Source organism: Phyllobates terribilis, unplaced genomic scaffold (assembly GCF_046119375.1).
Source record: "Phyllobates terribilis strain yellow unplaced genomic scaffold, ASM4611937v1 Scaffold_9__5_contigs__length_417890890, whole genome shotgun sequence".
Classification (NCBI taxonomy): Eukaryota; Metazoa; Chordata; class Amphibia; order Anura; family Dendrobatidae; genus Phyllobates; species Phyllobates terribilis.
Window position 1 is genome coordinate 301,076,655 of NW_027362769.1, and position 15,975 is coordinate 301,092,629.

At 38.2% G+C, this 15,975-nt stretch overlaps 11 non-coding genes across 11 annotated transcripts; 4 read left to right on the top strand and 7 right to left on the bottom strand.

The window, feature by feature from the left end:
• Positions 1 to 719: 719 nt before the first annotated feature.
• On the bottom strand, positions 720 to 801 carry TRNAN-GUU (transfer RNA asparagine (anticodon GUU)). Its single transcript has one exon. It is a non-coding gene; the product is annotated as a tRNA-Asn (tRNA).
• A 1,227-nt stretch (positions 802 to 2,028) lies between these two features.
• On the bottom strand, positions 2,029 to 2,110 carry TRNAS-GCU (transfer RNA serine (anticodon GCU)). The gene has a single exon. It is a non-coding gene; the product is annotated as a tRNA-Ser (tRNA).
• A 1,228-nt stretch (positions 2,111 to 3,338) lies between these two features.
• On the bottom strand, positions 3,339 to 3,420 carry TRNAS-GCU (transfer RNA serine (anticodon GCU)). The gene has a single exon. It is a non-coding gene; the product is annotated as a tRNA-Ser (tRNA).
• Positions 3,421 to 4,003: 583 nt separating this feature from the next.
• Positions 4,004 to 4,077, top strand: TRNAT-AGU (transfer RNA threonine (anticodon AGU)). The gene has a single exon. It is a non-coding gene; the product is annotated as a tRNA-Thr (tRNA).
• A 2,010-nt stretch (positions 4,078 to 6,087) lies between these two features.
• Positions 6,088 to 6,161, top strand: TRNAT-AGU (transfer RNA threonine (anticodon AGU)). The gene has a single exon. It is a non-coding gene; the product is annotated as a tRNA-Thr (tRNA).
• A 1,236-nt stretch (positions 6,162 to 7,397) lies between these two features.
• Positions 7,398 to 7,471, top strand: TRNAT-AGU (transfer RNA threonine (anticodon AGU)). Its single transcript has one exon. It is a non-coding gene; the product is annotated as a tRNA-Thr (tRNA).
• Positions 7,472 to 8,034: 563 nt separating this feature from the next.
• Positions 8,035 to 8,116, bottom strand: TRNAS-GCU (transfer RNA serine (anticodon GCU)). Its single transcript has one exon. It is a non-coding gene; the product is annotated as a tRNA-Ser (tRNA).
• A 1,228-nt stretch (positions 8,117 to 9,344) lies between these two features.
• On the bottom strand, positions 9,345 to 9,426 carry TRNAS-GCU (transfer RNA serine (anticodon GCU)). Its single transcript has one exon. It is a non-coding gene; the product is annotated as a tRNA-Ser (tRNA).
• Positions 9,427 to 11,436: 2,010 nt separating this feature from the next.
• On the bottom strand, positions 11,437 to 11,518 carry TRNAS-GCU (transfer RNA serine (anticodon GCU)). The gene has a single exon. It is a non-coding gene; the product is annotated as a tRNA-Ser (tRNA).
• Positions 11,519 to 12,747: 1,229 nt separating this feature from the next.
• Positions 12,748 to 12,829, bottom strand: TRNAS-GCU (transfer RNA serine (anticodon GCU)). The gene has a single exon. It is a non-coding gene; the product is annotated as a tRNA-Ser (tRNA).
• A 583-nt stretch (positions 12,830 to 13,412) lies between these two features.
• Positions 13,413 to 13,486, top strand: TRNAT-AGU (transfer RNA threonine (anticodon AGU)). Its single transcript has one exon. It is a non-coding gene; the product is annotated as a tRNA-Thr (tRNA).
• Positions 13,487 to 15,975: the final 2,489 nt, after the last annotated feature.

Consider the following 15,975-nt stretch of genomic DNA (forward strand, 5'->3'; position numbering starts at 1 on the left):
TGCTCAATTAACCACTTGAAATTATCGATTAGTGACTAAATCTTCCCTGGCTTTCCTGTCCTCACCAGCTTGTGGTGCTGTGCCTTAGTTGTTTAAAGTGCCTGTCTAGTAAACAGGAGATCCTGAGTTCAAATCTCAGCAGTGCCTTCTTTTCATCTTCTCAGTATGAAGCTTTCTATCCTCATAGTGGGACAACATCAAATTGGCCTTTGCTAAGTCTCTTTGATAGTGCAATAGTGGGAGTAAGAATCTGCTATAAGTGCTAAAGAGGAAGAAAGATGGAATCAAGCATGAAAAAAGTAAAACCAGTGGATTTTATTTTACTATTTTGAAATGCCTCCTCCTTACGTATCTGACTCTCTAAGCAAAGTTTGATAGCAGCCTTCTTGAATGGTAGAAGATTTAAACTTTCATGTTTGAAGAATTCATTGCTTGGGCAGAAAAAAAAAACCTTGAGCTGGAAACTTAAAAGAATCATAAAATAAATAGGACAGATTGAATTCAAAGCCATGCATGCATAGCTCAATCTCTTAACTGCATTGTTAATGTATCATCTTAACTACGCAGCCAACTTGCCTGCATGAACATGTAGAAACCAGACGATAGGACTATAGCAGCTTTCTTGAAAGAGAAAAGAATCAACTTTCATGCTTGAAGTATACACCATTTTGACTAAAAATGAAAGCCAATCTTGTCAAAGGGAAAGAAACAGATTATACCGACAAGGATGGTATTTGAACCCATGCATGAAGAGCACAATGGATTAACAGTCCATTGCCTTAACCACTCGGCCACCTCGTCTACATGACCAAGTTTAAATTAGGAGGTAAGATCTCATGAGGATTTTAAGCTGTCAGGGTGTTTTTGCTGAAGATTGTATAAAGGCTTTTGGCAGTGTGGCCTCATCTCATCTCCTAGAGTATCTATTGTCTAAAGTTAGATTAGGACAAACCTTATCAGAAATGAACCAGTGCAAAGGGTTTTAATAGCAACTTATCAATCATTCCTAATTGTTTCTACTTTTGGCACTGCAGTGGCATTCTTTCAATCTGTCTATTCTGTCTCATGAATGGGAAGCAAAACAAGTCCCAATTTCCAGCTGTGATAAAAGATGGATCATTTAATTATGGAACTTCAAATCCCAAGCCCTTGTTCTCGATACAGCTTCTGTCGCATTCTGCAAATTTGTCATGGTCCTTTTCGAGAATGCTCTTCAAAAAATACTCAGTTTCTTAATTGCCATGACTGAGAGCGACATCTTATTCAATGCTTCTGCTGTGCTTGGAATGGAACTGAAGCTCAATGTTGTTTTGCTCAATTAACCACTTGAAATTATCGATTAGTGATTAATTCTTCCCTGGCTTTCCCGTCCTCACCAGCTTGTGGTGCTGTGTCTTTGTTGGTTAAAGCGCCTGTCTAGTAAACAAGAGATCCTGAGTTCAAACCTCAGCAGTGCCTTTTTTCCATCTTCTCACTATGAAGCTTTCTATCCTCATAGTGGGACAACATCAAATTGACCTTTGCTAAGTCTCTGTGATAGTGCAATAGTGGGAGTAAGAATCTGCTATAAGTGCTAAAGAGGAAGAAAGATGGAATCAAGCATGAAAAAAGTAATACCAGTGGTTTTTATTTTACTATTTTGAAATGCCTCCTCCTTACGTATCTGACTCTCTAAGCAAAGTTTGATAGCAGCCTTCTTGAATGGTAGAAGATTTAAACTTTCATGTTTGAAGAATTCATTGCTTGGGCAGAAAAAAAACCTTGAGCTGGAAACTTAAAAGAATCAGAAAAGAAATAGGACAGATTGAATTCAAAGCCATGCATGCATAGCTCAATCTCTTAACTGCATTGTTAATGTATCATCTTAACTACGCAGCCAACTTGCCTGCATGAACATGTAGAAACCAGACGATAGGACTATAGCAGCTTTCTTGAAAGAGAAAAGAATCAACTTTCATGCTTGAAGTATACACCATTTTGACTAAAAATGAAAGCCAATCTTGTCAAAGGGAAAGAAGCAGATTATACCGACAAGGATGGGATTCGAACCCATGCATGAAAAGCACAATGGATTAGCAGTCCATTGCCTTAACCACTCGGCCACCTCGTCTACATGACCAAGTTTAAATTAGGAGGTAAGATCTCATGAGGATTTTAAGCTGTCAGGGTGTTTTTGCTGAAGATTGTATAAAGGCTTTTGGCAGTGTGGCCTCATCTCATCTCCTAGAGTATCTATTGTCTAAAGTTAGATTAGGACAAACCTTATCAGAAATGAACCAGTGCAAAGGGTTTTAATAGCAACTTATCAATCATTCCTAATTGTTTCTACTTTTGGCACTGCAGTGGCATTCTTTCAATCTGTCTATTCTGTCTCATGAATGGGAAGCAAAACAAGTCCCAATTTCCAGCTGTGATAAAAGATGGATCATTTAATTATGGAACTTCAAATCCCAAGCCCTTGTTCTCGATACAGCTTCTGTCGCATTCTGCAAATTTGTCATGGTCCTTTTCGAGAATGCTCTTCAAAAAATACTCGGTTTCTTAATTGCCATGACTGAGAGCGACATCTTATTCAATGCTTCTGCTGTGCTTGGAATGGAACTGAAGCTCAATGTTGTTTTGCTCAATTAACCACTTGAAATTATCGATTAGTGATTAATTCTTCCCTGGCTTTCCCGTCCTCACCAGCTTGTGGTGCTGTGTCTTTGTTGGTTAAAGCGCCTGTCTAGTAAACAAGAGATCCTGAGTTCAAACCTCAGCAGTGCCTTTTTTCCATCTTCTCACTATGAAGCTTTCTATCCTCATAGTGGGACAACATCAAATTGACCTTTGCTAAGTCTCTGTGATAGTGCAATAGTGGGAGTAAGAATCTGCTATAAGTGCTAAAGAGGAAGAAAGATGGAATCAAGCATGAAAAAAGTAAAACCAGTGGATTTTATTTTACTATTTTGAAATGCCTCCTCCTTACGTATCTGACTCTCTAAGCAAAGTTTGATAGCAGCCTTCTTGAATGGTAGAAGATTTAAACTTTCATGTTTGAAGAATTCATTGCTTGGGCAGAAAATAAAACCTTGAGCTGGAAACTTAAAAGAATCAGAAAAGAAATAGGACAGATTGAATTCAAAGCCATGCATGCATAGCTCAATCTCTTAACTGCATTGTTAATGTATCATCTTAACTACACAGCCAACTTGCCTGCATGAACATGTAGAAACCAGACGATAGGACTATAGCAGCTTTCTTGAAAGAGAAAAGAATCAACTTTCCTGCTTGAAGTATACACCATTTTGCCTAAAAATGAAAGCCAATCTTGTCAAAGGGAAAGAAGCAGATTATACCGACAAGGATGGGATTCGAACCCATGCATGCAGAGCACAATGGATTAGCAGTCCATTGCCTTAACCACTCGGCCAACTTGTCTACATGACAAAGTTTAAATTAGGAGGTAAGATCTCATGAGGATTTTAAGCTGTCAGGGTGTTTTTGTTGAAGATTGTATAAAGGCTTTTGGCAGTGTGGCCTCATCTCATCTCCTAGAGTATCTATTGTCTAAAGTTAGATTAGGACAAACCTTATCAGAAATGAACCAGTGCAAAGGGTTTTAATAGCAACTTATCAATCATTCCTAATTGTTTCTACTTTTGGCACTACAGTGGCATTCTTTCAATCTGTCTATTCTGTCTCATGACTGGGAAGCAAAACAAGTCCTAATTTCCAGCTGTGATAAAAGATGGATCATTTAATTATGGAACTTCAAATCCCAAGCCCTTGTTCTCGATACAGCTTCTGTCGCATTCTGCAAATTTGTCATGGTCCTTTTCGAGAATGCTCTTCAAAAAATACTCGGTTTCTTAATTGCCATGACTGAGAGCGACATCTTATTCAATGCTTCTGCTGTGCGTGGAATGGAACTGAAGCTCAATGTTGTTTTGCTCAATTAACCACTTGAAATTATCGATTAGTGACTAAATCTTCCCTGGCTTTCTTGTCCTCACCAGCTTGTGGTGCTGTGTCTTAGTTGGTTAAAGCGCCTGTCTAGTAAACAGGAGATCCTGAGTTCAAATCTCAGCAGTGCCTTCTTTCCATCTTCTCACTATGAAGCTTTCTATCCTCATAGTGGGACAACATCAAATTGGCCTTTGCTAAGTTTCTGTGATAGTGGGAGTAAGAATCTGCTATAAGTGCTAAAGAGGAAGAAACATGGAATCAAGCATGAGAAAAGTAAAACCAGTGGATTTTATTTTACTATTTTGAAATGCCTCCTCCTTACGTATCTGACTCTCTAAGCAAAGTTTGATAGCAGCCTTCTTGAATGGTAGAAGATTTAAACTTTCATGTTTGAAGAATTCATTGCTTGGGCAGAAAATAAAACCTTGAGCTCGAAACTTAAAAGAATCAGAAAAGAAATAGGACAGATTGAATTCAAAGCCATGCATGCATAGCTCAATCTCTTAGTGCCTTCTTTTCATCTTCTCAGTATGAAGCTTTCTATCCTCATAGTGGGACAACATCAAATTGGCCTTTGCTAAGTCTCTGTGATAGTGCAATAGTGGGAGAAAGAATCTGCTATAAGTGCTAAAGAGGAAGAAAGATGGAATCAAGCATGAAAAAAGTAAAACCAGTGGATTTTATTTTACTATTTTGAAATGCCTCCTCCTTACGTATCTGACTCTCTAAGCAAAGTTTGATAGCAGCCTTCTTGAATGGTATAAGATTTAAACTTTCATGTTTGAAGAATTCATTGCTTGGGCAGAAAATAAAACCTTGAGCTGGAAACTTAAAAGAATCAGAAAAGAAATAGGACAGATAGAATTCAAAGCCATGCATGCATAGCTCAATCTCTTAGTTCCTTCTTTTCATCTTCTCAGTATGAAGCTTTCTATCCTCATAGTGGGACAACATCAAATTGGCTTTTGCTAAGTCTCTGTGATAGTGCAAAAGTGGGAGTAAGAATCTGCTATAAGTGCTAAAGAGGAAGAAAGATGGAATCAAGCATGAAAAAAGTAAAACCAGTGGATTTTATTTTACTATTTTGAAATGCCTCCTCCTTATGTATCTGACTCTCTAAGCAAAGTTTGATAGCAGCCTTCTTGAATGGTAGAAAATTTAAACTTTCATGTTTGAAGAATTCATTGCTTGGGCAGAAAATAAAACCTTGAGCTGGAAACTTAAAAGAATCAGAAAAGAAATAGGACAGATTGAATTCAAAGCCATGCATGCATAGCTCAATCTCTTAACTGCATTGTTAATGTATCATCTTAACTACACAGCCAACTTGTCTGCATGAACATGTAGAAACCAGACGATAGGACTATAGCAGCTTTCTTGAAAGAGAAAAGAATCAACTTTCATGCTTGAAGTATACACCATTTTGCCTAAAAATGAAAGCCAATCTTGTCAAAGGGAAAGAAGCAGATAATACCAACAAGGATGGGATTCGCATCCATGCATGCTGAGCACAATGGATTAGCAGTCCATTGCCTTAACCACTCGGCCACCTCGTCTACATTACCAAGTCTAAATTAGGAGGTAAGAACTCATGAGGATTTCAAGCTGTCAGGGTGTTTTTGCTGAAGATTGTATAAAGGCTTTTGGCAGTGTGGCCTCATCTCATCTCCTAGAGTATCTATTGTCTAAAGTTAGATTAGGACAAACCTTATCAGAAATGAACCAGTGCAAAGGGTTTTAATAGCAACTTATCAATCATTCCTAATTGTTTCTACTTTTGGCACTGCACTGGCATTCTTTCAATCTGTCTATTCTGTCTCATGACTGGGAAGCAAAACAAGTCCAAATTTCCAGCTGTGATAAAAGATGGATCATATAATTATGGAACTTCAAATCCCAAGCCCTTGTTCTCGATACAGCTTCTGTCGCATTCTGCAAATTTGTCATGGTCCTTTTCGAGAATGCTCTTCAAAAAATACTCGGTTTCTTAATTGCCATGACTGAGAACGACATCTTTTTCAATGCTTCTGCTGTGCGTGGAATGGAACTGAAGCTCAATGTTGTTTTGCTCAATTAACCCCTTGAAATTATCGATTAGTGACTAAATCTTCCCTGACTTTCCCATCCTCACCAGCTTGTGGTGCTGTGGCTTAGTTGGTTAAAGCGCCAGTCTAGTAAACAGGAGATCCTGAGTTCAAATCTCAGCAATGCCTTCTTTTCATCTTCTCAGTATGAAGCTTTCTATCCTCATAGTGGGACAACATCAAATTGGCCTTTGCTAAGTCTTTGTGATAGTGCAATAGTGGGAGTAAGAATCTGCTATAAGTGCTAAAGAGGAAGAAATATGGAATCAAGCATGAAAAAAGTAAAACCAGTGGATTTTATTTTACTATTTTGAAATGCCTCCTCCTTACGTATCTGACTCTCTACGCAAAGTTTGATAGCAGCCTTCTTGAATGGTAGAAGATTTATACTTTCATGTTTGAAGAATTCATTGCTTGGGCAGAAAATAAAACCTTGAGCTGGAAACTTAAAAGAATCAGAAAAGAAATAGGACAGATTGAATTCAAAGCCATGCATGCATAGCTCAATCTCTTAACTGCATTGTTAATGTATCATCTTAACTACACAGCCAACTTGTCTGCATGAACATGTAGAAACCAGACGATAGGACTATAGCAGCTTTCTTGAAAGAGAAAAGAATCAACTTTCATGCTTGAAGTATACACCATTTTGCCTAAAAATGAAAGCCAATCTTGTCAAAGGGAAAGAAGCAGATTATACCAACGAGAATGGCATTCCAATCCATGCATGCAGAGCACAATGGATTAGCAGTCAATCACCTTAACCACTCTGCCACCTCGTCTACATGACCAAGTTTAAATTAGGAGGTAAGATCTCATGAGGATTTTAAGCTGTCAGGGTGTTTTTGCTGAAGATTGTATAAAGGCTTTTGGCAGTGTGGCCTCATCTCATCTTCTAGAGTATCTATTGTCTAAAGTTAGATTAGGACAAACCTTATCAGAAATGAACCAGTGCAAAGGGTTTTAATAGCAACTTATCAATCATTCCTAATTGTTTCTACTTTTCGCACTGCAGTGGCATTCTTTCAATCTGTCTATTCTGTCTCATGACTGGGAAGCAAAACAAGTCCCAATTTCCAGCTGTGATAAAAGATGGATCATTTAATTATGGAACTTCAAATCCCAAGCCCTTGTTCTCGATACAGCTTCTGTCGCATTCTGCAAATTTGTCATGGTCCTTTTCGAGAATGCTCTTCAAAAAATACTCGGTTTCTTAATTGCCATGACTGAGAGCGACATCTTATTCAATGCTTCTGCTGTGCGTGGAATGGAACTGAAGCTCAATGTTGTTTTGCTCAATTAACCACTTGAAATTATCGATTAGTGACTAAATCTTCCCTGGCTTTCCAGTCCTCACCAGCTTGTGGTGCTGTGGCTTAGTTGGTTAAAGTGCCAGTCTAGTAAACAGGAGATCCTGAGTTCAAATCTCAGCAGTGCCTTCTTTTCATCTTCTCAGTATGAAGCTTTCTATCCTCATAGTGGGACAACATCAAATTGGCCTTTGCTAAGTCTCTGTGATAGTGGGAGTAAAAATATGCTATAAGTGCTAAAGAGGAAGAAAGATGGAATCAAGCATGAAAAAGGTAAAACCAGTGGATTTTATTCTACTATTTTGAAATGCCTCCTCCTTACGTATCTGACTCTCTAAGCAAAGTTTGATAGCAGCCTTCTTGAATGGTAGAAGATTTAAACTTTCGTGTTTGAAGAATTTATTGCTTGGGCAGAAAATAAAACCTTGAGCTGGAATCTTAAAAGAATCAGAAAAGAAATAGGACAGATTGAATTCAAAACCATGCATGCATAGCTCAATCTCTTAACTGCATTGTTAATGTATCATCTTAACTACACAGCCAACTTGCCTGCATGATCATGTAGAAACCAGACGATAGGACTATAGCAGCTTTCTTGAAAGAGAAAAGAATCAACATTCATGCTTGAAGTATACACCATTTTGCCTAAAAATGAAAGCCAATCTTGTCAAAGTGAAAGAAGCAGATTATACCGATGAGGATGGGATTCAAACCCATGCATGCAGAGCACAATGGATTAGCAGTCCATCGCCTTAACCACTCAGCCACCTCGTCTACATGACCAAGTTTAAATTAGGAGGTAAGATCTCATGAGGATTTTAAGCTGTCAGTGTGTTTTTGCTGAAGATTGTATAAAGGCTTTTGGCAGTGTGGCCTCATCTCATCTCCTAGAGTATCTATTGTCTAAAGTTAGATTAGGACAAACCTTATCAGAAATGAACCAGTGCAAAGGGTTTTAATAGCAACTTATCAATCATTCCTAATTGTTTCTACTTTTGGCACTGCAGTGGCATTCTTTCAATCTGTCTATTCTGTCTCATGACTGGGAAGCAAAACAAGTCCCAATTTCCAGCTGTGATAAAAGATGGATCATTTAATTATGGAACTTCAAATCCCAAGCCCTTGTTCTCGATAAAGCTTCGGTCGCATTCTGCAAATTTGTCATGGTCCTTTTCGAGAATGCTCTTCAAAAAATTCTCGGTTTCTTAATTGCCATGACTGAGAGAGACATCTTATTCAATGCTTCTGCTGTGCGTGGAATGGAACTGAAGCTCAATGTTGTTTTGCTCAATTAACCACTTGAAATTATCGATTAGTGACTAATTCTTCCCTGGCTTTCCCGTCCTCACCAGCTTGTGGTGCTGTGTCTTAGTTGGTTAAAGCGCGCGTCTAGTAAACAGGAGATCCTGAGTTCAAATCTCAGCAGTGCCTTCTTTCCATCTTCTCACTATGAAGCTTTCTATCCTCATAGTGGGACAACATCAAATTGACCATTGCTAAGTCTCTGTGATAGTGCAATAGTGGGAGTAAGAATCTGCTATAAGTGCTAAAGAGGAAGAAAGATGGAATCAAGCATGAAAAAAGTAAAACCAGTTGGTTTTATTTTACTATTTTGAAATGCCTCCTCCTTACGTATCTGACTCTCTAAGCAAAGTTTGATTGCAGCCTTCTTGAATGGTAGAAGATTTAAACTTTCATGTTTGAAGAATTCATTGCTTGGGCAGAAAATAAAACCTTGAGCTGGAAACTTAAAAGAATCAGAAAAGAAATAGGACAGATTGAATTCAAAGCCATGCATGCATAGCTCAATCTCTTAACTGCATTATTAATGTATCATCTTAACTATGCAGCCAACTTGCCTGCATAAACATGTAGAAACCAGACGATAATACTATAGCAGCTTTCTTGAAAGAGAAAAGAATCAACTTTCATGCTTGAAGTATACACCATTTTGCCTAAAAATGAAAGCCAATCTTGTGAAAGGGAAAGAAGCAGATTATACCAACAAGGATGGGATTCGAACCCATGCATGCAGAGCACAATGGATTAGCAGTCCATTGCCTTAACCACTCAGCCACCTCGTCTACATGACCAAGTTTAAATTAGGAGGTAAGATCTCATGAGGATTTTAAGCTGTCAAGGTGTTTTTGTTGAAGATTGTATAAAGGCTTTTGGCAGTGTGGCCTCATCTCATCTCCTAGAGTATCTATTGTCTAAAGTTAGATTAGGACAAACCTTATCAGAAATGAACCAGTGCAAAGGGTTTTAATAGCAACTTATCAATCATTCCTAATTGTTTCTACTTTTGGCACTGCAGTGGCATTCTTTCAATCTGTCTATTCTGTCTCATGACTGGGAAGCAAAACAAGTCCTAATTTCCAGCTGTGATAAAAGATGGATCATTTAATTATGGAACTTCAAATCCCAAGCCCTTGTTCTCGATTCAGCTTCTGTCGCATTCTGCAAATTTGTCATGGTCCTTTTCGAGAATGCTCTTCAAAAAATACTCGGTTTCTTAATTGCCATGACTGAGAGCGACATCTTATTCAATGCTTCTGCTGTGCGTGGAATGGAACTGAAGCTCAATGTTGTTTTGCTCAATTAACCACTTGAAATTATCGATTAGTGACTAAATCTTCCCTGGCTTTCCTGTCCTCACCAGCTTGTGGTGCTGTGCCTTAGTTGTTTAAAGTGCCTGACTAGTAAACAGGAGATCCTGAGTTCAAATCTCCGCAGTGCCTTCTTTTCATCTTCTCAGTATGAAGCTTTCTATCCTCATAGTGGGACAACATCAAATTGGCCTTTGCTAAGTCTCTTTGATAGTGCAATAGTGGGAGTAAGAATCTGCTATAAGTGCTAAAGAGGAAGAAAGATGGAATCAAGCATGAAAAAAGTAAAACCAGTGGATTTTATTTTACTATTTTGAAATGCCTCCTCCTTATGTATCTGACTCTCTAAGCAAAGTTTGATAGCAGCCTTCTTGAATGGTAGAAGATTTAAACTTTCATGTTTGAAGAATTCATTGCTTGGGCAGAAAATAAAACCTTGAGCTCGAAACTTAAAAGAATCAGAAAAGAAATAGGACAGATTGAATTCAAAGCCATGCATGCATAGCTCAATCTCTTAGTGCCTTCTTTTCATCTTCTCAGTATGAAGCTTTCTATCCTCATAGTGGGACAACATCAAATTGGCCTTTGCTAAGTCTCTGTGATAGTGCAATAGTGGGAGAAAGAATCTGCTATAAGTGCTAAAGAGGAAGAAAGATGGAATCAAGCATGAAAAAAGTAAAACCAGTGGATTTTTTTTTACTATTTTGAAATGCCTCCTCCTTACATATCTGACTCTCTAAGCAAAGTTTGATAGCAGCCTTCTTGAATGGTATAAGATTTAAACTTTCATGTTTGAAGAATTCATTGCTTGGGCAGAAAATAAAACCTTGAGCTGGAAACTTAAAAGAATCAGAAAAGAAATAGGACAGATAGAATTCAAAGCCATGCATGCATAGCTCAATCTCTTAGTTCCTTCTTTTCATCTTCTCAGTATGAAGCTTTCTATCCTCATAGTGGGACAACATCAAATTGGCTTTTGCTAAGTCTCTGTGATAGTGCAAAAGTGGGAGTAAGAATCTGCTATAAGTGCTAAAGAGGAAGAAAGATGGAATCAAGCATGAAAAAAGTAAAACCAGTGGATTTTATTTTACTATTTTGAAATGCCTCCTCCTTATGTATCTGACTCTCTAAGCAAAGTTTGATAGCAGCCTTCTTGAATGGTAGAAAATTTAAACTTTCATGTTTGAAGAATTCATTGCTTGGGCAGAAAATAAAACCTTGAGCTGGAAACTTAAAAGAATCAGAAAAGAAATAGGACAGATTGAATTCAAAGCCATGCATGCATAGCTTAATCTCTTAACTGCATTGTTAATGTATCATCTTAACTACACAGCCAACTTGCCTGCATGAACATGTAGAAACCAGACGATAGGACTATAGCAGCTTTCTTGAAAGAGAAAAGAATCAACTTTCATGCTTGAAGTATACACCATTTTACCGAAAAATGAAAGCCAATCTTGTCAAAGGGAAAGATGCAGATTATACTGACGAGGATGGGATTCGAACCCATGCATGCAGAGCACAAATGATTAGCAGTCCATTGCCTTAACCACTCGGCCACCTCATCTACAAGACCAAGTCTAAATTAGGAGGTAAGATCTCATGAGGATTTTAAGCTGTCAGGGTGTTTTTGCTGAAGATTGTATAAAGGCTTTTGGCAGTGTGGCCTCATCTCATCTCCTAGAGTATCTATTGCCTAAAGTTAGATTAGGACAAACCTTATCAGAAATGAACCAGTGCAAAGGGTTTTAATAGCAACTTATCAATCATTCCTAATTGTTTCTACTTTTGGCACTGCAGTGGCATTCTTTCAATCTGTCTATTCTGTCTCATGACTGGGAAGCAAAACAAGTCCCAATTTCCAGCTGTGATAAAAGATGGATCATTTAATTATGGAACTTCAAATCCCAAGCCCTTGTTCTCGATGCAGCTTCTGTCGAATTCTGCAAATTTGTCATGGTCCTTTTCGAGAATGCTCTTCAAAAAATACTCGGTTTCTTAATTGCCATGACTGAGAGCGACATCTTATTCAATGCTTCTGCTGTGCGTGGAATGGAACTGAAGCTCAATGTTGTTTTGCTCAATTAACCACTTGAAATTATCGATTAGTGACTAAATCTTCCCTGCCTTTCACATCCTCAACAGCTTGTGGTGCTGTGGCTTAGTTGGTTAAAGTGCCAGTGTAGTAAACAGGAGATCCTGAGTTCAAATCTCAGCAGTGCCTTCTTTTCATCTTCTCTGTATGAAGCTTTCTATCCTCATAGTGGGACAACATCAAATTGGCCTTTGCTAAGTCTCTGTGATAGTGCAATAGTGGGAGTAAGAATCTGCTATAAGTGCTAAAGAGGAAGAAAGATGGAATCAAGCATGAAAAAAGTAAAACCAGTGGATTTTATTTTACTATTTTGAAATGCCTCCTCCTTATGTTTCTGACTCTCTAATCAAAGTTTGATAGCAGCCTTCTTGAATGGTAGAAGATTTAAACTTTCGTGTTTGAAGAATTCATTGCTTGGGCAGAAAATAAAACCTTGAGCTGGAAACTTAAAAGAATCAGAAAAGAAATAGGACAGATTGAATTCAAAACCATGCATGCATAGCTCAATCTCTTAACTGCATTGTTAATGTATCATCTTAACTACACAGCCAACTTGCCTGCATGATCATGTAGAAACCAGACGATAGGACTATAGCAGCTTTCTTGAAAGAGAAAAGAATCAACATTCATGCTTGAAGTATACACCATTTTGCCTAAAAAAGGAAAGCCAATCTTGTCAAAGTAAAAGAAGCAGATTATACCGATGAGGATGGGATTCAAACCCATGCATGCAGAGCACAATGGATTAGCAGTCCATCGCCTTAACCACTCAGCCACCTCGTCTACATGACCAAGTTTAAATTAGGAGGTAAGATCTCATGAGGATTTTAAGCTGTCAGTGTGTTTTTGCTGAAGATTGTATAAAGGCTTTTGGCAGTGTGGCCTCATCTCATCTCCTAGAGTATCTATTGTCTAAAGTTAGATTAGGACAAACCTTATCAGAAATGAACCAGTGCAAAGGGTTTTAATAGCAACTTATCAATCATTCCTAATTGTTTCTACTTTTGGCACTGCAGTGGCATTCTTTCAATCTGTCTATTCTGTCTCATGACTGGGAAGCAAAACAAGTCCCAATTTCCAGCTGTGATAAAAGATGGATCATTTAATTATGGAACTTCAAATCCCAAGCCCTTGTTCTCGATACAGCTTCTGTCGCATTCTGCAAATTTGTCATGGTCCTTTTCGAGAATGCTCTTCAAAAAATACTCGGTTTCTTAATTGCCATGACTGAGAGCGACATCTTATTCAATGCTTCTGCTGTGCGTGGAATGGAACTGAAGCTCAATGTTGTTTTGCTCAATTAACCACTTGAAATTATCGATTAGTGACTAAATCTTCCCTGGCTTTCCCATCCTCACCAGCTTGTGGTGCTGTGGCTTAGTTGGTTAAAGCGCCTGTCTAGTAAACAGGAGATCCTGAGTTCAAATCTCAGCAGTGCCTTCTTTTCATCTTCTCAGTATGAAGCTTTCTATCCTCATAGTGGGACAACATCAAATTGGCCTTTGCTAAGTCTCTGTGATAGTGCAATAGTGGGAGTAAGAATCTGCTATAAGTGCTAAAGAGGAAGAAAGATGGAATCAAGCATGAAAAAAGTAAAACCAGTGGATTTTATTTTACTATTTTGAAATGCCTCCTCCTTATGTTTCTGACTCTCTAATCAAAGTTTGATAGCAGCCTTCTTGAATGGTAGAAGATTTAAACTTTCATGTTTGAAGAATTCATTGCTTGGGCAGAAAATAAAACCTTGAGCTGGAAACTTAAAAGAATTATTTTACTATTTTGAAATGCCTCCTCCTTACGTATCTGACTCTCTAAGCAAAGTTTGATAGCAGCCTTCTTGAATGGTAGAAGATTTAAACTTTCATGTTTGAAGAATTCATTGCTTGGGCAGAAAATAAAACCTTGAGCTGGAAACTTAAAAGAATCAAAAAAGAAATAGGACAGATTGAATTCAAAGCCATGCATGCATAGCTTAATCTCTTAACTGCATTGTTAATGTATCATCTTAACTACACAGCCAACTTGCCTGCATGAACATGTAGAAACCAGACGATAGGACTATAGCAGCTTTCTTGAAAGAGAAAAGAATCAACTTTCATGCTTGAAGTATACACCATTTTACCGAAAAATGAAAGCCAATCTTGTCAAAGGGAAAGATGCAGATTATACTGACGAGGATGGGATTCGAACCCATGCATGCAGAGCACAAATGATTAGCAGTCCATCGCCTTAACCACTCGGCCACCTCATATACAAGACCAATTCTAAATTAGGAGGTAAGATCTCATGAGGATTTTAAGCTGTCAGGGTGTTTTTGCTGAAGATTGTATAAAGGCTTTTGGCAGTGTGGCCTCATCTCATCTCCTAGAGTATCTATTGCCTAAAGTTAGATTAGGACAAACCTTATCAGAAATGAACCAGTGCAAAGGGTTTTAATAGCAACTTATCAATCATTCCTAATTGTTTCTACTTTTGGCACTGCAGTGGCATTCTTTCAATCTGTCTATTCTGTCTCATGACTGGGAAGCAAAACAAGTCCCAATTTCCAGCTGTGATAAAAGATGGATCATTTAATTATGGAACTTCAAATCCCAAGCCCTTGTTCTCGATGCAGCTTCTGTCGAATTCTGCAAATTTGTCATGGTCCTTTTCGAGAATGCTCTTCAAAAAATACTCGGTTTCTTAATTGCCATGACTGAGAGCGACATCTTATTCAATGCCTCTGCTGTGCGTGGAATGGAACTGAAGCTCAATGTTGTTTTGCTCAATTAACCACTTGAAATTATCGATTAGTGACTAAATCTTCCCTGGCTTTCCCGTCCTCACCAGCTTGTGGTGCTGTGGCTTAGTTGGTTAAAGTTCCAGTGTAGTAAACAGGAGATCCTGAGTTCAAATCTCAGCAGTGCCTTCTTTTCATCTTCTCAGTATGAAGCTTTCTATCCTCATAGTGGGACAACATCAAATTGGCCTTTGCTAAGTCTCTGTGATAGTGCAATAGTGGGAGTAAGAATCTGCTATAAGTGCTAAAGAGGAAGAAAGATGGAATCAAGCATGAAAAAGTAAAACCAGTGGATTTTATTTTACTATTTTGAAATGCCTCCTCCTTACGTATCTGACTCTCTAAGCAAAGTTTGATAGCAGCCTTCTTGAATGGTAGAAGATTTAAACTTTTATGTTTGAAGTATTCATTGCTTGGGCAGAAAATAAAACCTTGAGCTGGAAACTTAAAAGAATCAGAAAAGAAATAGGACAGATTGAATTCAAAACCATGCATGCATAGCTCAATCTCTTAACTGCATTGTTAATGTATCATCTTAACTACACAGCCAACTTGCCTGCATGATCATGTAGAAACCAGACGATAGGACTATAGCAGCTTTCTTGAAAGAGAAAAGAATCAACATTCATGCTTGAAGTATACACCATTTTGCCTAAAAATGAAAGCCAATCTTGTCAAAGTGAAAGAAGCAGATTATACCGATGACGATGGGATTCAAACCCATGCATGCAGAGCACAATGGATTAGCAGTCCATCGCCTTAACCACTCAGCCACCTCGTCTACATAACCAAGTTTAAATTAGGAGGTAAGATCTCATGAGGATTTTAAGCTGTCAGTGTGTTTTTGCTGAAGATTGTATAAAGGCTTTTGGCAGTGTGGCCTCATCTCATCTCCTAGAGTATCTATTGTCTAAAGTTAGATTAGGACAAACCTTATCAGAAATGAACCAGTGCAAAGGGTTTTAATAGCAACTTATCAATCATTCCTAATTGTTTCTACTTTTGGCACTGCAGTGGCATTCTTTCAATCTGTCTATTCTGTCTCATGACTGGGAAGCAAAACAAGTCCCAATTTCCAGCTGTGATAAAAGATGGATCATTTAATTATGGAACTTCAAATCCCAAGCCCTTGTTCTCGATACAGCTTCGG